Source organism: Pongo pygmaeus, chromosome 19 (genome assembly GCF_028885625.2).
Source record: "Pongo pygmaeus isolate AG05252 chromosome 19, NHGRI_mPonPyg2-v2.0_pri, whole genome shotgun sequence".
NCBI lineage: Eukaryota > Metazoa > Chordata > Mammalia > Primates > Hominidae > Pongo > Pongo pygmaeus.
Window position 1 is genome coordinate 92308945 of NC_072392.2, and position 23801 is coordinate 92332745.

General features: G+C 49.2%; 1 long non-coding RNA gene across 1 annotated transcript in view; it reads right to left on the reverse strand.

Annotated features, from left to right (window-relative positions):
* The window catches only part of LOC129018029 (uncharacterized), a 61537-nt gene extending 38876 nt beyond the window's left edge, over positions 1 to 22661 (reverse strand). Inside the window, exons 1-3 of the long non-coding RNA XR_008495186.2 lie at positions 22294 to 22661; positions 16574 to 16675; positions 344 to 500 (exon numbers count right to left, since the gene is read on the reverse strand). This is a non-coding gene — a long non-coding RNA (uncharacterized LOC129018029). The remainder of the gene's footprint in view (positions 1 to 343; positions 501 to 16573; positions 16676 to 22293) is intronic.
* Positions 22662 to 23801: the final 1140 nt, after the last annotated feature.

A 23801-nucleotide genomic window follows, 5' to 3' on the forward strand; every position in this document is an offset into this window, starting at 1 on the left:
GCTGAACTAATAAAGGAGTAAGCGAATCAATGGGCAAAAGAATTAATAAATACGATAAAAATGATCAACCATGGAGCAGTCTGTTCCAGACCCAGACACGGCACCCCCCTTCTTACAGAGCCCATCACAGGCTAAAATCACCAAGACAATCTGATCTGGTAGTGGTTAAGATGAGAAGTTCGATTGTTCTCTGGGGTAATTTGACACGGAAAGGGGGAGTAGGAGCAACACTGAACACCAGCTAAGCCTACTGAGTGTAGTAATTAGGGTAATTAATGCTAGCAACTGGCCCAAAAATCTTGGTGGTTTAATAAAACTGCTCAGTGGTTTACTTCTCACTCACCTCAAGTTGAATGTAGATGTTGCTGATCAATCAGTTCTTCCAGGAGATTCTCCTCCAAGTGGTGACTCCTCAGGTATCCAGGATCCTCCCTGGATCTTGAGGCTCTGCTGTCCCTAAGATATCCTGGAAGTCCTCGTTAGGGATTCTCTATATTGAGCTGAAAGATGAGAAAAGAAAGAAAACATGGAGAATCTCCCATGCTCAACAACCTTGGCCTGGAAGTAATATGCATCATTTCCATTCAAATTCCATTGGTGAGAACTAATCATATGGACCTACCTAGATGCAAGGGGGGCTGGAAAATATAATCCATGACTGAGCAGCTATTTTCCAGAAATGTTGATACACCACGGATGTGGAACACATTTTTGTTGGTCAACTAACTATTTCTCTTACCCTCAGGTACAGTATTAACATGAAGCTATGATATCAAAAATATGTTAGACCTTGTCTTAGTCTGTTTTGTGTGGCTATAACAGAATACCACAGACTGGGTAATTTAGAAACAATAGAAATTTATTTGACTTATGGTTCTGGAGGTTGGGAAGTCCAAGAGCATAGCGCTATCATCTGATGAGGGTTTTCTTGCCATGTCATCCCATGGCAGAAGGGGAAGGGCAGGAAAGTATGTGCGAATAAGAGCAAGAGAGAAAGGAACCTAACCTATCCATTTTATCAGGAACCCGCTCCCACAATAATACCATTAACCCATTCACAAGAGCAGTGCCCTCATGACCTAGTCACTTTGTAAAGGTCCTACCTCTCAACACTATTGTATTGGGGACTGTGCTCCCAATACATGAATTTTGGGGGGTGTGTTCAAATTATAACATTCCACTCCTGGCCCCCAAATTTATATCTTCACCTGGCAAAATACATTCATCCCATTCTAATAGTCTCCAAAGTCTTAATTCATTCTAGCATCAACTCAAACGTCCAAAATCCAAAGTCTCACCTAAATTAGATGTGGGTGAGATGGAAGGCATGATTCATCCTAAAGCAAATTTTCTCCAGCTATGAGCTGTGAAATCAATACAAGTTATCTGCTTCCAAAATACAATGGTGGGACAGGCGTAGGAGAGACACTCCCATTCCAAAAGGAAGAAATAGGCAAGATGAAAAGAGTAATAGGCTCCAAGTAAGTCCAAAACCCAATGGGGAAAACAACATTAAGTCTTAAGTCTTTGATTCCATGCCCTGCCTTCTGGAAACACTAGGATAAAAATTGGGCCCCACGACCATGGTTTTACTGGGCTCAGTTCACCCAGCAGATCTCATGGATTGGAGTCTCAGACCAGCAGCATTTTTTTTTTTTTTTTTTTTTTGAGATGGAGTCTCCCTCTGTTGCCCAGGCTCAAGTGCAGTGGCACAATCTCGGCTCACTGCAACCTCTGCCTCCAGGGTTCAAGTGATTCTTCTGCCTCAGCCTCCTGAGCAGCTAGGACCGCAGGTGCACACCACCACACCAAGCTAATTTTTGTATTTTTAGTAGAGAGGGATTTCACCATATTGGTCAGGCTGGTCTTGAACTCCTGACCTCGTGATCTGCCTGCCTCGGCCTCCCAAAGTGCTGGGACCACAGGCATGAGCCACTGCACCTGGCCTCCAGCAGCTCTCTTAGTCTGATGCTGCAAGTTCAAGCTAGGAACTTCCATACTGGGAATGGCCCCACTCTCATGGCTCCAATAGGCATTGCCCTAGTGGGGACTCTGTCGTAGCTCTGACTTCACATTTCCACTTGGCATTGCCCTAGTAGGGGCTTTCTATGGTGGCTCTGCCCCGTTGACAAGTCTGTGGCTACAGCCCTCGACTGTCGACAACTTCCTTTAAAATCTAGGTAGAGAAAGTCATGCCTCCATAGCTCTTAATTCTGTGCATGTGCAAAATTAGCACCATATGAATGTTGCCAAGATTCACAGCTTGTACCTTCTGGAGTAGTGGGTCAGGCCACATCTGGGCCTACTTGAGCAATGGTTGGGGTGGCTGAGAAGCTCTGCACCTGAATGTGGGGAACAGAAGCCCAACGTGGCTCTGGGCAGCAAGCCCGTGAAGGGTACCCCAGGACCATCCTTCAGAATCACTCTGCCCTGCTAGAGCTCTCAGCCTGTAATGGGAGGAGTAGCCTCAAAGATCTCTGAAATGCATTTGGAGTCTGTTTTAGTCTGTTTTCTGCCAATATAACAGAACACCACAGACTATGTAAATTATAAACAAAAGAAGTTTATTTGGTTCTGGAGGCTGGGAAGTCCAAAAGCATGATGCTGGCATCAGGGAATGATCATCCTGTGGTAGATGGGTGGAATGCAGAAGTTTGCACACAAGACAGAGAAATGGGCAAACCTTATCCCTTTATCAGGAGCCCACTCTGGCAATAACTAAACCACTCCTGCAATAACAGCATTAATCTATTCATGAGGAAAAGCCCTCTTAATTACCTAATTACCTCTTAAAGTTCCTGCCACCCGATACTGTTACATTGACAATTAAATTTCAATGTGACTTTTGGAGGAGACATCCAAATCACAGTAGGTTCTCTCTCCCATTGTCTTGTTGATTCCTATCAGTATTGATCTTCTTAGCAAACGGTCACTTAGCCACATCCTTAGTTTGCTCTCCTAAACATGTTTTTTCATTCTTCACATGGTCAGGCTGAACATTTTTAAGATCTTTTCATTCTTCTTCTCTTTTCTGCTAATTATAAATTCCATCTTCAAATCATTTATTTTCTTACTGTATGTGATTAAAAGTAGACAGCTTCTTCACTATTTTGCTTAAAAATTTCTTCTGCCACATATCCTAGTTCACCACTTTTTTTTTTTTTTTTTTGAGATGGAGTCTCGCTCTGTCACCCAGGCTGGAGTGCAGTGGCACAATCTCGGCTCACTGCAAGCTCCGCCTCCTGGGTTCACACCATTCTCCTGCCTCAGCCTCCCGAGTAGCTGGGACTACAGGCATCCACCACCACGCCCAGCTAATTTTTTTGTATTTTTAGTAGAGACGGGGTTTCACCATGTTAGCCAGGATGGTCTCGATCTCCTGACCTCATGATCTGCCTGCCTTGGCCTCCCAAAGTGCTGGGATTACAGGCGTGAGCCACCGCACCCAGCTCCTAGTTCACCACTCTTAATTTTTGCCTTCCATAAGGCCCTCAGGCATGGACATAATTCAGCCAAGTTCTATGCAACTTTATAACAAGGATAGCTTTTACTCCAGTTCCCAATACCTTCTTCCTCATTTCCATCCCAGACTTCATCAGAATGGCCTCTACCATCCATATTTCTACCAACATTCAGATCACAACCACTTAAGTAATCTCTAAGAAGTTTCAGACTTTACCTACATTTCTTCTCTTCTTCTGAGCCCTCTGCAGAATCACTCTTACTGCTCCATTCGTGGCAATCTAGACTTTTTCTAACTGGCTTCTCTAGATGCTTCCAGCCTCTACTCATTACCCAGTTCCAAAGCTGCTTCCATATTTTCAAGTATTTGTTATAAAAAATAGTCCCACTTCTCAGTACCAATTTTCTGTCTTTGTCTATTTTGTGTTGCTATAACAGAGAACAACCGCCTGGGAAATGTATAAACAATAGAAGGTTATTTGACTCATGATTCTGGAGGCCAAAAAGTTCAAGAGCATGATGCTGGCATCTTGTGAGGACCTTCTTGCTGTATCATTCCATGGTAGTTGGTGGGAGGGCAAGAGTGTGCACATGAGCAAAAGCAAGAGAGAAACAGAGACAAACATATCCTTTTTATCAGGATCTCACTCTTGTGATAATGTCATTAATTCATTCATGTGAGCAGAGCCTTCATGACCTAATTACCTCTTAAAGGTCCTGTTTCTCAACAGTGTCACATTGGGGATTATGTTTCCAATGCATGAATTTTGAGGCACACACTCAAACCATAGCAGACCTAGGCCTTTCATGGGAGGGAACACAAACTAGAAGCAGACATAAAGCTGTGTCCATTAAAGAGGTGAAATACATTATGTGCATTCTACTTACTGGGTAACCAGCAACATACTGGACCTGCGTATAAGAAGAAACACAAAAATTGTGTATCTTGTAATTCCAGGCTTTGAGCTGTTTTCAGTCTGACTGATGAGACAAGGTTTGTGCCAGTGAAACAAGTAGAGATTAATTCAAGACAGATGTGATCACCAGTCTCGGCAAGCATAAATCAAGTTTCATAAATGACTGAACTAGCATTTGAACCAACATTTCTTCTTATTTTCATCCCAGTAGCATCATCCTAATCTGGTGACCTTAAAGTCTTTTAAAAATCTGGTTATTACTAGAAGAATGTTGCCTCCATCTAAAAGTTGCAATAAAGCTTTCTTTCCCTGAGAAAAATCTAGCCAGCCCTTTGTGTAGGTTGACTATAGTGGGAATGTGCCCAGCATCATTTTCCTGATGGTTCATTCTCCCTCACCCAATAGTGAACCTTCTCCAATGTAGGGAAGTGGTAAGTCCATGATCCAATAAAAAATGTTCCATCTACATGACACAGTGATCAGTTAAAAGAAAACTCAAGTTGGTCCAATAAAAATCCTTCCCTAGAATTAACTTAAATATACTAAAAGACAAAATTTACTTTCCAATTGAGGTTAAGCTTGGAAAATATGAATTAGGGCTACTTGTAGCCATGTTTCTCACCACAGAGAGATTATTTCCCAGAATGAAGCCAAACAAAGATGGCAGGCAGAGGAGCAAGAGCTTTGGGTCCTCAGTCTCGTCCCTGAAGGCAGTTTCCTACTGCCGTCCCAGAATCCCTCAAAGCTCCTGGACTAATACATTCCCCATTTGCTTAAGCCGATTAAGTTGGATTTCTATCACTTGCAAATAAGTGAGTCCTGACTAACATGTTGGCTTCACAGTGCCATGCCCAGTGCATCTTATCTGCACATCTCTATTTTCCTGCAGAAAAATAACCGTTGGACGGAAAGGGCTGTGAAGCTCTCCTTAAAAGTACACATTCCTGGGCTTAACTCCAGACTTACTGATCCAGAATCTCTGGGGATGGGACCCACGTATTTGTGTAATGCTACCAGTAATTTTGTTGCACACGCAGTGCCAAGTTTGCAGCGTGGGATCACCACATCCCATTGGCTGATTCCTGGAGTCTAACTCCCCTGGAAAATTTTGCTCTGGCTAGGTATCACACTTTAAGATGAACACCAAAGGGTACTATGGCTTTAACGTGTCCCCCAAAGTTTATGTGTTTGAAACTTAGTCCCCAATGTAACAGCATTGGGAGGTGGGACATTTAAGAGCGGATTAGGTCATAAGGGCTCTGCCTTCATGAATGGATTAATGTTATTATCCCAGGAAAAGGTTATTGTGAGAGTGGACTTGTTATAAAAGTGAATTCAACCCCCGCTTGCCCTCTTCCTTCCTCACACTCTCCTGCCTTTTCACCTTCTGACATGGGATGATGCAGCATAGATGCTCTCACTAGATGCGGGCCCCATGACCTTGGACTCCCCAGCCTCCAGAACTGTAGGAAATAAAATTATTTTCTTTCTAAATTACCCATCTGTGGTATTCTGTGCTAGCAACACAAAATGGACTAAGACAAGAGAGCACGACCAGGAGAAAACTAGGTCAGTGAGGGTACTCGCACTGTTCTTCCTCTGATGTGTTTTTTCAGAAATCAGGGTGTTTAACCAGGGAAACAGCAAATCCACGAGGGATGTTCTGTCTTCAACAGTGTGAAAACTGTCATGTGGAAGAATAACAGATTGACTTTGTGGTGTTCCAGAGGACAGGCCTTCAACCAAGGGCATCCTGGTGCCAGATTTCAGCTAAATAAAGGGAAGAACTTTCCGGCAATTAGAGCTGCCCCATGGTGGAAGGGCTGCCACAGAAAGTAGTGAGCTGCCCGGCTCGGCCGTGTGCAGACATCAGCGGCTCACCATCTGTCAGTTGCTCTGGCTGGGGCTGTTCCACTGGACAGAAGGCTGGACAAGCTGCCTTTTTCTTGCCAGGATTCTACAATTCTAGAACGTGGTCTGGGGACAAGAGGCCAGGCTTACCAGAGGGGCCAAGTGGCCAGAAGGGGAGAGATGTACACGAGTTTGCTGGGAAGGACTCATGTGAGAAACCAGACTCAAGATAGACCTTGAAGGGCGCACAGGTAGCATTAATTACAGCATGGGCCAGCACTGAAGTCAGGAAATTTTCCACTTTTTGTAACTTGGTTTTATTTTACTTATTGTCATGACTGTGAATTACTGTTATAAAGAGGGGGGAAAATCCCAGATATTGACATTTTAGAAAAAAATAAAATCAATAAACTGGCTGAAGCACAATAATGAATATTCATATCATTGAATATAAACAGGGAGAGTGAAGGAAGGGATGTTGTGAATGAAGTAGCTTGCATGTCAAGAAAAGCAGAGCACTGGGGCCGGGTGCAATGGTTGTAACCCCAGCACTTCGGGAGGCTGAGGACAGAGGATTTCTTGAGGCTGGGGATTCAAGACCAGCCTGGACAATGTAGTGAGACCCCATCCCCACAAAAACAAACGATAACAGAACACCATGGTCCAGGAGGCCTCACTCCTGTCCATCTCAGTCTTGCTCCCTTGGTTCTCAGTGTCAGAGTGCCCAGGAGAACCTGAGTTATGTCTTCATTCAGGGTTTCTCAACCTTTTTCATGCCCAGGCCTTTGGAAACTTCTCTAAGTATGCTACTGTATTTCTGCAGCAAGGAGAAGATTGGAGACCATGTACCGTATCAGCAACCAAGTAGGGGAAGGGAGAGGGACACAGACGCTTGAAAGGGGACATCTGACTCTCATTTTGCAGTGGAAGGAGAGGAGAAGAGCCAATGCATATAATACCCCCTCCCCCCCCCCACAGTCGAGAGATAAGGCTGCACAGTGGGGCTGGGCACAGCCCCGTGGAGGCCGATAAATCACTCAGAACTCTGGAATTTGCAAGTGACAGAAACTGAACTCAACTAGCTTAAGCAAAAGGGGGATTTATTGGCTCTTGTAGCTAAGAGGATTCTGGGACAGCTCACAGAATTAAAGAAAAGACTGTGGGGACCAGGACTTTGGGACCAATTCTGTCTACAACTCCATCCATGAGTCCATCCATCTGTCTCCTCTCCCACACACCCCTACCCAGTTTTCATTTGTGCTTGTCTCTGGTCACAGACAGGCTCTCTTCCGCACTGATGAAGACGGCCACCAGACACCTCACATTCACACCTTCCCACTCCCGCATCCCCAGAGAAAAGTTCCTGCTGGCAGGATCCATGGCCCAATCTCAAAGGAAGGACTCTGATTGGCCCTACTCTCATGCCCCCCCACCCCCCTCAGACTGATTACTTTTGTACAGGGGATGGGCCCTGTGATTTGTCAGGCGTGGGTTCCACGCCTGTCCCTAGGGGCTCAGGAAGAGTGAAGGGCCTTAATAGCAACCTCTACTGGGGTCTGGGGTCAGCCCTGGGATGCATCAGGGCAGTGGGAGGGTGGTGAAGGAGGATCTTGGAGCAAAGAGGAGGGGCCGCTCACCTCCCCCTGGGAAAGTCCTCGTGGGCTGACGGTCATCGTGGGATTCCCTCCCTCACACCTGCTGACCCATGAGTTGGGCGGCTCTGCCTTCAGTGTGTGGAGGGGTCCAGGCAGGACTGGCTGAGGGCAGCTCATCCTGGCCCTCAGAGAATGATGCTCAGTGAGGTTCAGCCTCTGTATACACACACACACTCACACACATCCACACAGACGCACACTCCCATACCCTCATACCCACCAGACATACCCTGACACACACCAAAATGCATACACACACAGACACACCATACCCTCACAAATTCACACACACTTGTAAACACATCTGCACACACAGACACATCAACACAGACATACACAGATGCACACTCACACTCTCATGCTCACCAGACACACTCATACACGTGCTTATTCCTTCAGATACACACTGACACATGGACGCCTATTCAAACAGATGCACACTCACACTGACACACACAATTTACAGACACATTCATGCAGATGCACACTCACACATGCAACAATCACTTTCACAATTCACCCACACATACTCTCAAAGACACATTCTCACACACACTCTCACACTCAGACCACTCACACTTTCACACATTCACACTCACACATGCATTCTCACATTCACACACATTCAGTCACATATGCTCTCACCCACACACTCAGACTCACAGTCTCACACATACTCTCAGATGCTCAGTCTCACATTCACACACATTCACACACTTGCTCACACACACATGCACTCACATATGGTCCCACACACATACGCTCACACACATTTACACACACACGTGCTCACGTTCACATGCTTTCTTACACACGCTCTTACACACTCTCACACACACACACACTCCTCCGTCAGGTAGTCTCTTTGAAGGTCCAGATGGTACCCCCCACTGCCTCCACACAGGCCTTACTGAGAACACGTGGTAGGTTTGCCCCCCCTGGCTCCACAGGGAGAAAGGGGCCACCTGGCTGCATCTCCCTCCTGGCTGGGAAAGTCTCACACTGTCCCCTCCACTCCCCTCCAGGCAGAATCACCTTAGCCTGAGCATCCCACTGACAAACATTCTGTCTTGTTTCTAAGGCCTCCAGAGGAAATGTTTGTTCCCACGGAAGGCAAAAAGAGACAGAAGAAGGTGTCTCTAAACTGCCTGGCAGCCAAGAGCACATCCTCAGTGAAGGCGTCCAAGAGCACATCCCCAATGAAGGCGTCCAAGAGCACATCCTCAATGAAGGTGTCCCTGTCCCGCCACCCTGCCTGAGAATTCCCAGACTGCGGTTGCAACTGTGCACCCCGAGACCATCTCTGCACCCTAAGTCCTTCTCCCCACCTGCTTGGTGGAAGTCAACATGCCTGCCTCAAGGGCCACCCAGGGGACACTAGGAGAGATCAAGTGGCACCCAGCACAAAGCTGCCCATTCAGGGACGGGTCAACGAGGTCGACTCCATTTCCCTCCTGCAGAGGTCACAGCTGGGAGACGGTGGACTCCCACGTGAAATCAGAGGAGAGTGATCCCTGGGCAGGGTCTGCCTTGTCAGCTGCATGATCTGTTCTGGCTGAGGCAGAGAACCTCAAATCATCACCATCCTCAAAGCTCACTCCCCAGAGTCCAAAAAGGAAAGCCACTCTGACTCCCCTGTGTGGTTTGGAAACCCAGACATCAAAGCCTTTCACTGCCTGTGGGCATTTTCTACGCCCTCCCTATGCTTGCTCTTCATCCACCCTTCCTTCCCCCTGCAGGCCCCTGGCCCTCCTCAGTGGGCCCCTATGCCTTTGCTTTTCCCCCTCCTGGAATGCCCTTCCTCTCCTCCGCTCAGTCAACAAGACCTTTCCAACGGTCGTCTCTGCCATGAAACACCTGCAAGCCACAGCCCCTCAACCCTGGTTCCTAACCAGGCCCTCCACACACCCCCGCCTGTCCCATTGCCTCCTGGCTGGATTTTGGTTTAGGATCTAGCTCCAAGAGACCCAGGTCCTGGAGGACACAGGTCTTGTGTAGTGGACACACTGCTACAGCCAGGCCTGGCTCAGTGGCAGAGCACATCCGGGGCCCCTTTGGATGGCACTAAAGAGGCCACGTGAATGGTTCCCTCACTCCCCCGGGAATCTGTCTGCTCTTGGTCTCCCTCCAAAACATCCACTTCTCCTTTCAGAGGCCACCTCTTTTCTGTTAGTTGATATTTTTGAGTAATAAGCCAAGCACATCAAAGCAGAGGTGAAATGCCTCTTGAAATAAATACTCTCCCCAGCAAACAGGTCCATCCATCCAGGCAGGATGGGCTTTGCTAGCAGCCAGGGAAGGGCAGGCAGGAGCCCTGGGAGCAGGAGGGAGAAGGGGCTTCCGGGGACGCTGAGGGATGATAGGGTGGGGTAGGGGGAAGGGTGGGCGCGTCACCACATTTGGCGCTGTCATCAAAAGTGGAAATGGAAGGTATTGCTTCTCAACCCCTCAGACTCCCATCACAGCAGAGATGAAGCAATGATTTTAAAGGCTGGCTGTGGAGTGGCAAACACAGACCGTGCAGTGCAGAAGCCTCTCTAAGTGGGGAGGGTGAGGAGTCAAGGTCACTGAAAGTCAGCAAAGCCTCTGTCCATGAGTGCTGGGGCTGGGATGGTCCTAGGACATGAGGGGAGCCTGGGCCAGGCTGCAGAAGTCCAGAACATGGATGGGGCTGTCCATGTGAGCTGGGGCTCATCGGAGATCATCAAGCCCCCTGCCTCACCTCTTAGCAGGACCACCTCACTAAACCCATCCCCAGTTTATGGCAGCCTCTCCTGGTGTCAGTTTCTTCTCAGGGAAAGGGTCATTCAGTGGGGCAGGGCAGGGCACCACTGAGCTCCACACCTAAGGGATGGAAAAATAACTCCGGCTTCTAAATCTGTCCCCTCCCATGAGGACTGTAGCCTATTTCTATTTCCAGAGGTGACCTCTCCTCTGTTACAGATCCATAGGACCCAGTCAACGCAGAGTGCTTCACCCCAACACACATTCTCAGGCACAGCAGATAAATAGATATTTCAGAACACACACATGCACAGGCATGTATGCACTTACACATGTGCATATATACACATGCACATATATACATACACACACATGCACACATGTATACACTGTCAAACTGCTCATAGATCCAAAGCTCCACCTGCACAGCCACATAACGAAACAAAACAATCCCACACTTAGTTTCTACTCTTAAAATGCCAGAAAAGCTGGGGGTACCTTTCAGATGCTAGGGACAAAACCAGGAAGATGGGTGAGGCTCTTCTTCACCCACCTAAATTCCTTCTGACCATTTCTCAAAGACCCACAGCCCAGCCTTTTCATGCTGCTGCCCTTCACTCTTGCAGGGGACACTCATGGAGCCTGAGACTGCCAACCTCTTCCCCAAAGCCCACGAATAGAATATGGAAGGAAGGAAGGCTCTTAGACAAAGAGATCAGGGTCAGCTTCTCCGTTTGATCTCCCCAGCTGCAAAGGGGCAGTTCAGAGCTTGCTAGGCCTGCCTGGCAGGGGAGGGGAGAGAAAGGGTGAGAAGTGAAGCAGGCAGCCAGCAGTGGCCAACATCCTCAGCGGCATGAACATCAGGTCATGAAATGCAATTAGGGCTGCTTGTGCCTAACCTCCCTTCCTCTGCAGCTCCCCATGACTTGGCAGACTATTTGGAGGACGTTCCAAGCTCCATTAGTTTAGCATCCTTTGACCTTGAGGGTCTGCTACTGAGCACACATCCAACTGGCCGCCTTCCATCTGTGCTGGGGCAAGTGGGGACCAGGCTTCATCACTTTTCTGAAGACGAAGCTCTTGGCTGAACCAGTCTCCTGAGGGTCTCCATCACCATCCCAGGCTACCCCAGGCTACAAGTGCCTCTTGTGTGTCGAGCTGGTGAGACCTCCTCTGCCCCCAAGCTCTATGGCACCAAGATGGTCTGCAAGCCACTCCTCTCCTCCCCTACAGAGTGGACTCCTCCACACAGGAAAAAGCTAAGCAGCTTCCAGCCTTTTGTAGAGTAGGTGTTTGATGAGAAGTATTGCATTCGTGGATGAATGAAATAAATGCACAGCCCTGGAGGCAAAGCTTCCTCATGCTCATCTCCTTTTTCTTCTTTCCTTCTCTTCCTGAAAGTCATATCCTCTCCTGCCTGTGAGCTCAGGTGCTGTGTTCTACCTGCTTGCCCCACTCCCCTCTACTGAGCAGGATCCCGCTGCTTTGGAAGACACACTCCAGTATTTGTTCTTTGCTTTCTTCTCATGTCGTTTTCTTTCCCTCAGTTCCACTCAGGAGGAGCTGAGATCAGGATTAGTGGAGGGGCCCTGCTGGCCCTTCCTCCCCCACACACTCCTCACCTCACCCCACAGCTGGATAGAACAGCGCCCTCGGGCTGGCCTTGCAGTGTCCGGCTGTCATCCATGAGAGTCCCCAGGGTGCTTCTTGCCCAGGATGCCAGACTCTGCATGGGGATCTCTACCCCACCAACCCCCCTGCTTGTTTTCTGCACACCCATACCATCCTGGCTGAGTCTAAGAACTGGCTGCAATGAAATGCATGATAGAAGAGAAAAGAGCCTTCCCCAAATTGTCAGACTGAGCCCCAGCCCCAGGTACAGAGAAGGGGGTAAGAGAATCTCACCCTTGGGTCTTCTCAGCCAAAACCTTCTAGCACTGGAGGCAAGAGGAGGGGAAGACAAAGAAGGGATTCTCTTTTCCCCCAAAACCCTGTGCTGACTTGGGCTTCCCCAGCCCTGCCTCCCAAGACAGCATCTCACCTTTCAGACCTCTCTCCTTGCTACCACCACCTTCCCATCCACTTAGAAACCTGCTCTAGATTAACCCTGGAAAGAAGCAGATAAGTAATTCATACTAGTGTGTATTACTAGAGTATGAATCACTCAACAAGAACTTGATACTCTCGCCCCAAATGTGTCTTCCTGTGACAGGGGCTGATGTTTTCAACCTAGGAAGGCAAGTGGCTTCCATCTCCCATGCCCAGTCTAGCTGGCCCCAGCTGCCTAGAGCACCCCAGGAAGACTAGGAAAAAGTCTTCTGAAGCCACCTCTGGGCTCAATGAGAAAGAGTGCTCTGATCAATTGGTGATGTCTGCCATGGACACAGGGTGGGAGAGTCCTAGTAGGTTCGCTCAGTATTTGACATTCCAGATTTAATTCAAAAGGACTTATGTAGTGAAATTTCAGAACTGTACGACATGAGCCCTGCTCTAATTAGGCCAATGAGGTGAACAAAGGCTGGCTTGGCCAATCCTGGCTGTTTCTCCCACTCCCCACCTGCCGCAGTTGGCTAAACTGAAATCAGAGAGAAGGATGTACTGCTGCAGCCACTAGGCTCCCAAAACCCATACAAGGCACACTGGAAAGATGGGCAACCATGGGTCAAGCAAGGCTGAACTCTCTCTGGGCCAGAAAAGTGGGTATGGATGAGTGGCCATGGAAGAACAACTTTTCCCTTCTCCGTTCAAGGTCAGGGCTGGGTGAGATATGTTTCTGATTTGATTCCTCTAGCCTGAACAGTGTTTCTCAGATGTCAGTGCACATGGAATCACTTAGGAAGCTTTTTAAAAACACAGATACCTAGGCTTCAGCCCCAGAAATGCTTGCTTAATTGGTCTGGGGTGCAGCCTGCGCTTAGAGAAATGTTAAAATCTCCCCACATGATTCTAATCTTTCAGCCAAGGTCGAGGCTGCTGGGCTGAGTTTTGAGAAATCATTTAGGCCAGTGTTTCTGAAACTGTAATATTCATTTAAATCACCTGGGATTGTATTAAAATGAAAATTTTTATTAGACTGGGGTGAGGGCCCAGAGTCTTCATCTATAACAAGCTCCCCAGTGATACTGATGCCGCTGGTTCTAGGACCACACTTTCAGGAGGAAGGATTTAGGCCACTGGTTCTCAGAGTGCAGTCCTCTGACCTGGCAGCTTCAATATCACCTAGGAGCTCCTTAGAAATGCACCTTCTTGCGTTCTATCCCAACCTACTAAACTGGGAACTTGGGGGCACTCAAGTGTGGGAACCAATGGTCACTGAGAGGGGTCATTCTCCTGCTTCCAGGACACACCTGTTCCCCAGGTCTGCAGGTTTCCTTCAGAAGAGCCCTCTTGGATACAGCTCCCTTCCTGGTCCAGCCAGATGTGTGTTTGGGGGGTGGTGAGAACAAGTGTAAAGGAATTAATGAGTCCGTATGTCAATTTTTGGCAAGAGATAAATGCACACAGTAAATGCACAAACGTCTAGTTTTCCAACCCCGAGGGAGAAGGAAAAAAACACCTGAAAAACACCAGCAATGGAGAGATGAAATTCAATTCCAAACTAAAAATACACATAATTTATCATTATCTAGAAGGAGATTGGGTGAAGGCCATTAGCGGGTATTTTCTGGTTGGTGCTGTTCTCAACAGCATGAGTGGCGAGCCAGAAGGGTTATTGCCCTACATTTTCCTTTGTTGCAGTTACGCAGCAACAACTCCAATGCACAGAAGGCCCCACGCTGCTTCCTCCCACCAGAAATGATTTCCCATTATCTAGTGGCTGGTGGGTAGAGGGCATCAGGGCTCCAAAGGTACCAGCCTCCTGAGGGGCAAAGCCACCTCTATCTCTCAGAAAAAGAACTTAAACCCAGCAGGGCTGCTGCAGACAGACTACCCTGGGGGCAGGGGCCCAGGGGTGGTAGCGGGGATGGAGTACTTTTCCACAGAGTCCTGGCATCCTGGGTCTGCCCAGGAAACTCTAGGGGCTTGGGCTTGGTAGAGAGGAGGCAGGAGCCTCCAGGATGACTGTGGCTGTCCCCACCTGTCCACTTCCTGGGATGCAAGAAGGCTTTGCAGAAGAATGTGAGTGCTGTTGCCCGGAAACCCACGTGGCCAGGCAGATCTGAATCGGAACTAACCTCAGAACACAAGGGAAGAGCCCAAGAGAGGAGGTGGCAAGTTGCATGTACACCAACATCCTGGAGCACCTGCTGCGTGCCAGGCACCAGGGACACAGTAAGGAACGGGACAGAGTTCCTGCCCTCGTGTTGCACGCAACCCAACAGCCACCTGGTCAAGCTGCCACAGATGTGTTCACTCATCAGTAAGGACCAGGATGCATCCTAGCTGTTGGGTGGCAAGGACACCTGGCTCCTGGAGCTGCCATGATCCCAAATGACCTTCATCCCAGTCTCCAGGATGCTGGCTGCATTTCTCTTCCTGTTCTTTCCTGACAGTCTGGCTGCTCCCAGATCCCCATGAGGTTTCTGTCTTCATATTGCCTTGTCTGTCCATAAACCCCATTACATGAAATAGCCTGTGAGAGCCTCTGGGCCTAACAATCTAAAGCATCTCTTATCAGCTGTAGGTCAATCCCTTAAAATGCTGTTATGAAGACAAAATGAAAACCAGTCAACAAAAACAGAAGAGTTGAAGGCAGCAAGTAAATTCAGCAAATGGACCCTTTGGAGAACTGGCCATGGGGTGAACTGGATTTCAGGAAAATGACCTTTGGGAAATTGGGCTACCTCACCTCAGGCTCCATGGACCCCAGGTCGCTTTTGGCCTTGGGCAAAGTCTCTTCTGGAAGCCAAGCAGGTGCTCTGTTCCTCACTCAGCCCCACATCCTGTGGCTTCCCAGAAAAGACCTCATTCCAGCTGTAGATTATACCCAGCCTTGACTCACTGAAGAAGTTCAGAGAAGACTTTGGAGCCTCAAAGAATGGAAAGGGGAAGGAAGAGATGCCTGAGAGGACAGCCTGTGAACACTGTCCCCCAGCAGCTATTTAAGCCACACGTGGTAGCACCTCCTCCCCGCAACAGCAGCCCCCAGAGAAAGCTCCAGCTGTCCCCAGCCCTTCTTTTCCTGCCTGATCACGCAGGGCTGTCAGGGCGCTGGTTGGAGATGAGGGACACAAGCCAGGGTGCACTCCTGGCCCACTAACAAGTCATCCCTCTGTGCAATGACAACCCTTGTCCTATGTTTTTTTTAAAATAGCTTTTGAAAAATGGGGTACATATACACCATGGAATACTATGCAGTCATAAAAAGAACGAGCTCATGTTCTTTGCAGGGACATGAAGCTGGAAGCTGTTATCCTCAGCAAACAAACGCAGGAACAGAAAACCAAATACTGCATGTTCTCACTTACAAGTGGGAGCTGAACAATGAGAACACATGGACACAGGAGGGGGGGCCCTGTTGGGAGCTGGGATGGGGAAAGGGAGAGCATTAGGAAACACAGCTAAAAAAATAGCTAATGCATGCTGGGCTTATCTAGCTGGTGGGTTGATAGGTGCAGCAAACCACCATGGCACACGTTTACCTACGCAACAAACCTGCACATCCTGCACATGTGCCCAACTAAAAATTAAAAGGCTTTTGACACCTGGTACTGCTCGTCACAATTAGTCCTGAGCATCCCCAAACTCCAGCCAGTGGTGTCGCTAATTATTGGTGAATTATTGAACACCAGTAATTCACTCTGCTTTCCTGAGCTCAGTCTTTGAAGGCAGGAGATGGCAAAGGTCTAGGAAATGACTTAAGAATCCTGAAGGAGACCCAATCTGACCCCCTGCCAAGCCCCCCAAGTCTACCATGATCAAGTTCCTGCTCTCACCTCCTCCCTGGGACTGCTTGGCCGAGGGTCATGGCAGCTACCTGCTGCTGAGTAGAACAGAACCTACCAGCCCTTTGACCCCACTCACCTGCTCTAAAAGGGAGCGGACGCAGTGTTCTCTCTCTCCCTGCCTCTTGCAAGGTCACGTGCTCCCCTTTCCACCCCTCTGGCTGCTCTCTCATTGTCTTTTCTTTAAAAGAAAAAAAAAAAAGCAACCTTAATGATGTATAACTTAAACATCGTAATATTCACCACTTTACAATTCAACAAATTTTAACGAATGTGTCATCAAAATCTCTCCAATTTGATGGTCCTCTGCCTCTTGATAAGTGCTGGTCTTTGTGCCACACCTTCTGTGCCTGCGACAACACAGGTGTCTAGACCTTGTTGCTGAGTTCCAGGGACCTCAAATGCGGGAGGTCACAAATTCCACTCATCAAACTGACTCCTCCTCTGCACTCCCTACCATAGATGACACCGTCACCCACCCAGTGCCCAAGCAGACACCACCCAGGCATGGCCCGCCATCCTTAACAAGCCTAGAGCCCACACTCTGCTCTCGGGTGACGCTTACCAAGGCCACCACCATTACACTGAGCTGGGTTCCCACAGCACCGCCACCTGGTCTTCCCTCCTGCAGTCCTAGCCACCCACCCCCACCTCCAGTTGGCCAGCAAAGGCATCTAAGACACACATGCCATCAGGCTGTGCCCTGCTTAACTTTTTTTTTTTGAGACAGGGTCCAACTCTGTTGCCAAGGCCGGAGTGCAGTGGCACAATCACAGCTCACTGCAACCTTGACCTTCTGGGCTCCAGCGATCCTCCCACCTCTGCCTCCCGGGTAAGCTAGGACCACAGGCATGCACCACCACAACTGGCTAATTTTTATATTTTTTGTAGAGACAGGGCTTAGAACATGTTGCCCAGGCTGGTCTTGAACTCCTGGGCTCAAATGATCCTCCCACCTCAGCTTCCCTAGTAGCTGAGACTACAGGTGCGTACCACCAGGCCTGGCTAATTTTTTTTTTTTTTTAATTTTTTGTAGAGACAGGGTTTTTCCGTGTTGCCCAGGCTGGACTCAAACTCCTGTTCTCAAGTTATCCGCCTATCTCAGCTTCCCAAAGGGCTGAGATTACAGGTGTGAGCCAGTGCACCCAGCCTTCACATCAATCAGCAGCTCTAGTGACTGAGGTAAGGTCCAGTCCCCATGCTGAGGCTCTGCTGCCAGGTGTTTGGCTGAGGTCCCCTTGTCACCTTTGGAAATTCAACAGTTGTGGGCGGCCCCAGTCTCTGTCCCAAGAACATCAGCCCAGACCCTTGGTCAGAAACGACTCAGAATGGATTCAGAGGAGCCATCAGTTCTCTCTGCCCCAGTGTCCCACTGGGTCTGCCAAGTCTAATTCCAAATTGTATGAACTGACCACTGGTTTGGGCATCAACTAGTCCAAGCTTCAGAGACAAACAGCACAGGTTTCTGGGGGCCGTCACCGCGCTGTAGTTCCCTTACCTCATCCACGCGCTGGGACAAATCGACAGCTTAGCCTCCCCCTCTCACCGGTTGCATTAAGACAAAGAGAGAGCAGCTGGCTTTGCATCTCCAATGGGTTAAAAAAGAGAAGGCAATTCCATCTATTTACAAAATAGGATTACAGTTTTGCAGAATCCTGCTGGGGCCTGGGGGAAACTTTGAAAACACATTCATTTTGTTTCATCCTTATCAGAGCCACCTGCTCTCCCCTTCCCCCCACACCAGCCATCTTGATTACTCAGAGACCAAGGCATGAGCAGGAGCTGCTGGTACCCCAGCCTGCAAAGGTGTCGCTGGGGCTCCTCAGTGCTCCTCAGCCATTTGGACTCCCGGCTGGGAAGCTCACGTCCTCGGTCAAAAAAGTGCCCCTCTGGAGAGGCAGAGGCACCAGCAGCTTTCCCACCACAGCAGGCCTGCCGAGACATTGGCCCCTCCCCAAGACCTCCACAGAACCCCCAACCTACAACCGAGGAGAAATTGATCTTCCTCTGAAACTGTCTATAGGAAAAAAGAAACAAGCCAAAAAAAAGCAAGGGCAAGAGAATCAAGTTATTGTGAAAGGTGTTCGGGCTCCCGAAATAATAAACATGTTGGGTAAAGTTGCAGTCTCACTGTGGAACGACTCATCTTGATGCAAAGCCTTCCTTCCCTGCACCAGAGGGGGAAAATACCATAGTAAACAGGAGGTAGGAGAGATTAATTCCTCATGCACGTTGCTCATTGAACGAGGGAATCTCAACCCAACTCTGTCCTTTCCTGTCTTCTATTAACTTTGTCAATTTCCCACCTCCTGAGTTGCTGGCTTTGCATGATGAGGTGGGTCAAGGCTTGGGGAGGGGAGCTGGGGGAAGTTGATGGCCCCTTGGACTGGGCCATGGCCTTTTAACTCTATTATGTTGGGATGCGGGGGGCTTTGTCTCCAGATTGGCAGCAAGAAATCACAGAAAATGAGGGACCTTAGAGAGGATCTATTTCAACCACCTTATTTTACAGTTTAGGAAAACAAATCTCAGAGAGTTTAAGGTCTCACCCAAGGTTGTTTAGTCATGAGTGGCAGAGGCAGCCCATAAAAGAGCTAAATGAATGGAGAGTCCAGTGGGCAGGTACTGCCCCGGAGCAGAGGGAAGCGCTTCTACAGCTCCTTGGATTTTGTTGCCTGAGATCGAATGAAAAACTCTTGAAGGGATAATGGCTCAGTAACTCAGGCGCTAAAGTAATGGAAGCGAGAGGGAAGATCACCACCTGACTCTCAATCTCTGGGGAACAGGGGGCAGTGGGAATGGGAAATAATTGATGGGGGCCTCCTCCTGTGTCCCTGAACAAACAGAGCACTTGCAAGAAAAGTGCTTAGGAACTAATCACACCTACGAGTGGGAGGGGTGCCCTTCAGATGGTAAATCTCCCCATTACCAAGGACGCTTCCTTTATTGTGGATTCACAGTCTCCTCAGGGAGGCATCCAAGGCGCTTGGCATCTCCCTTGCTCCTGGTGAGACCAGAAGGCAGGCTGGTCCCCAGCTCTGCAGAGTGGAGCTGGGAGGAGCTACAGCTGCCCCAACCCTGGGAAGTCACTAGTCCTTAGGGTTGCTAGGTTTAGCAGATGAAAATTCAGGATGGGCCAGGTGTGATGGCTCACACCTGTAATCCCAGCACTTTGGGAGGCTGAGGTAGGTAGATCACCTGAGGTCAGGAGTTTGAGACCAGCCTTGCCAACACGGTGAAACCCTGCCTCTACTAAAAATACAAAAATTAGCTGGGCGTGGTGGTAGGTGTCTGTAATCCCAGCTACTCCAGAGACTAACGCAGGAGAATCACTTGAACCCGGGAGGCAGAGATTGCTGTGAGCCAAGATCACGCCACTGCACTCCAGCCTGGGTGACAGAGCCAAGACTCCATCTCAAAAAAATAAAAAATAAAGACAGCCAGGTAAATCTGAAAAACAGCTCTAACTGCCTAACCTTTGTAATGTTTTGGTGAGAGAAAGCTAAATAAGAATATTTAGAGTGTTCCGACAGAGTCAATATGGGTCAAAGGACAACATCTGTTAGCTCAGAAGAAATCTGTCAGCACAGAGCATATCATGCGTTGGCCAGGCACGGCGGCTCATGCCTGTAATCCCAACACATCGGGAGGCCAAGGTGGGAGAATCACTTGAGCCCAGTTCAAAATCAGCCTAGACAACATAGGGATATCCCTGTCTCTACAAAAATAAAAAAATGAGCCACGCCTGGTGGCACGTGCCTGTGGTCCCAGCTACTTGAGGGGCTGAGATGAAAGGATTGCTTGTTGAGATCAAGGGTGCGTGAGCCGTGATCACGCCACCGCATTCCAGCCTGGGAGACAAACCAAGACCCTGCCTCAAACAAAAAAAAAATGTGTATACACAGGGCCCCTGGCCACCGTCCCCGCTCCAAACCCCAAGCAAGGGTGTGGAAAGTGCCCTGCCCCACACACAGTAATCTGTCTCCTCCTCCCGGGGTGAACTCCGTATGAATGACAGCTTGGCAGTCTGTTTGTGCTTCCCCACTGGGGTAGGGGCCCAGAAAAGGGCTCTCAAAAGTGGGCCGATAACCTTTTAGTCTTTTCATCCTAGGGAGCCTTCCTGGTGGAAGCAGGCTTCAAAGAAAGGAGATTTACGTACACCACAGAGCTCCAGCATCTCCTACACTTAAAAGTCTGGGACACTCTCAAAGGACCAAATAAGTTGCATTAGAATAAAAGTGACAAAAACAGGAAGGCGGGGTAGGTAGGGGGCGGGTAGAGCCATGGGGCTTGGACACTGTGGCTGGTAAGTCACTTCACCTTTCTGAAACTTTTTTTTTTTTTTTTTTTTTTTTTATAGTTACAGGATCTTGTTTTGCCCAGGCTGGTCTCAAACGCCTGGGCTCAAGCGATCCCCCGCCCCGGCTTCGGCCTCCCAAGGCACTGGGATTCCAGTGGCCGGCTTGAAACTCTCTTATTTGTGGGATGAAGACTGCCCAACCCACAGGTTGTTTTGAGAATCACATTGGGTGATGGAAATAAAAATGCTTTTAAATAGCAAGCTGCGGCCGGGCATAGTGGCTCACGCTGTAATCGCAGCACTTTGGGAGGCCAAGGCGGGTGGATCACGACGTCAGGAGATCGAGACCATCCTGGCTAACACAGTGAAACCCCATCTCTACTAAACAAAAATAGAAAAATTAGCCGAGCGACTACTCAGAGGCTGAGGCAGAAGAATGGCCTGAACCCGAGAAGCGGAGCTTGCAGTGAGCCAACATGGCGCCACTGAACTCCAGCCTGCGCGACAGAGCAAGACTCTGTCTCAAAAAAAAAAAAAAAAAAAGCAAGCTGCTACGGAATAGAATATATGCTCCTAATAAAATTGAACATGACCTGACACCGAGTCTCACAATAAACACTTCACGTGCTTTATCTCAGCGCCTCTCAGTTAATCTCATCGTCACATGCCTGTGGGTCAAATCCATGACTTCACTTTGCATCTGTGGAGCTCAGAGGTCTCACACTGCCTGGCCCCACAGTCGGTAAATGAAAGACAGACCCTGGCCGGGCGCGGTGGCTCACACCTGTAATTCCAGCACTCTGGGAGGCCAAGGCGGGCAAATCACGAGGTCAGGAGATCGAGACCATCCTAGCTAACATGGTGAAACCCAGTCTCTACTAAAAATACAAAAAAATTAGCCGGGCATGGTGGCTGGCACCTATAGCCCCAACTACTCGGGAGGCTGCGGCAGGAGAATGGCGTGACCCCGAGAGGCGGAGCTTCCAATGAGCCGAGATGGGAGTCACCACACTCCAGCCTGGGAGACAGAGCGAGACTCCGTCTCAAAAAAAAAACCCGATTCCAAACCCAGTGTTCATTCATTCCTTTTTCAACGATTCAGTAAGTGTTTGCTGCCATCAGCAGACTTCAGCGTATCAGAAAGAAAGCAGTGGATGGGAGACACCCACTTTTGCTCTCATAGAACTCAGTCTATTAGAACCATAACCACAGGAAAAAGGATAATTTTCCAAGCATTTACAAGGCTCCAGGGACTGTGTCAGGTTCTTTCCATGATGTAGGAACTAATGTTATTCCTATTTTATCAATGAAAACCGAAATCAAAGAGGCGAAATGATAAACCCAGGTCACACAGCTACGGCAGAACTTGGATTTGAACACAGGTCCTGGACTCCAGAGACCTTATTCTCCCTCACTGCTATGCTAGATAAACAAAAAGCTTTCATTGTGATGAGTTAACGCTTAACCCTTACTGTAAGGATAGGGTCCCCATATATTACCATGTTGTGTCCGGAATCGGTGGGTTCTTGGTCTCACTAACTTCAAGAATGAAGCCTGGACCCTCGCGGTGAGTGTTACAGTTCTTAAAAGCGGTGTGTCCGAAATTCCTTCTGGTGGGTTCGTGGTCTCGGCGGCTCAAGAGTGAAGCTGCAGACCTTTGCGGTGTGTTACAGCTCTTAACGCGGCGCGTCTGGAGTTGTTCATTCCTCCCGGTGAGTTCGTGGTCTCCCTGGCTTCAAAAGTAAAGCTGCAGACCTTCGTGGTGAGTGTTACAGCTCATAAAGGCAGTGTGGATCCAGCGTTAACAATAACAAGACCCACTGCAAAAAATTGCAAATAGTGAAAGAACAAACATTCTACAACAGAAAAAGAGCCCTAAACGGGTTACCACTGCTGGCTCCGGCAGCCTGCTTTTATTCTTATCTGGCCCCACCCACATCCTGCTGATTGGTCCATTTTACAGAGAGCCCATTGGTCTGTTTTACAGAGAGCTGATTGGTCCGTTTTGACAGGGTGCTGATTGGTGCATTTACAATCCCTGAGCTAGACACAAAAGTTCTCCACGTCCCCGTAGATTAGCTAGATACACAGTGTCATTGGTGTATTTACAAACCCTGAGCTAGACACAGAGTGCTGATTGGTGCATTTACAAACCTTGCGCTAGATACAGAGTGCCGATTGGTGCATTCACAATCCCTGAGCTAGACATAAAGATTCTCCAAGTCCCCACCAGATTCAGGAGCCCAGCTGACTTCACTCAGTGGATCCTGCATTGGGGCCGCAGGTGGAGCTGCCTGCCAGTCCCGCGCGTCGGGGAGGCTCGGACAGCGCAGGAGCCCACGGCGGGGGCGGGGGCGGGGGGCGGGGGCGGCGAGGCTCAGGCACCGCAGGCTGCAGGTCCTGAGCCCTGCCCCGCGGGGAGGCAGTCAAGGCCCAGCGAGAAATCGCTGCGCAGCGCCGGTGGGCCAGCACTGCTGGGGGACCCGGCGCACCCTCCGCAGCTGCTGGCCCGGGTGCTAAGCCCCTCACGGGCGGCCGGCTGCTCCGAGTGCGGGACCCGCCAAGCCCACGCCCGCGGAACTGTACCCGCAAGCACTGTGCGCAGCCCCGGTTCCAGCCCGTGCCTCTCCTTCCACACCTCTCCGCAGGCTGAGGGAGCCGGCTCCAGCCTCCACCATCCCAGGAAGGGGCTCCCACAGTGCAGCAGCGGGCTGAAGGGCTCCTCAAGCGCGGCCAGAGTGGGCGCTGAGGCCGAGGAGGCACCAAGAGCGAGCGAGGGCTGAGGGCTGCCAGCGAGCTGTCACCTCTCAATGTCAGGTTTTCAGTCTAAGTTTGTGAAATTTAGAAAGAAGAGGAGAATCGCTGGCTACAGATGTAAAACAATGCTTTGTAGGAAGGATCTAACATTTTCTTTCAGGATGAGGACAGGAGTGCGTATCTGAGGCTTTGGCTCAAAAACAAAGAGGGAGAGACAGGGCTTCACCTCATGATCTACAACATTTCCACG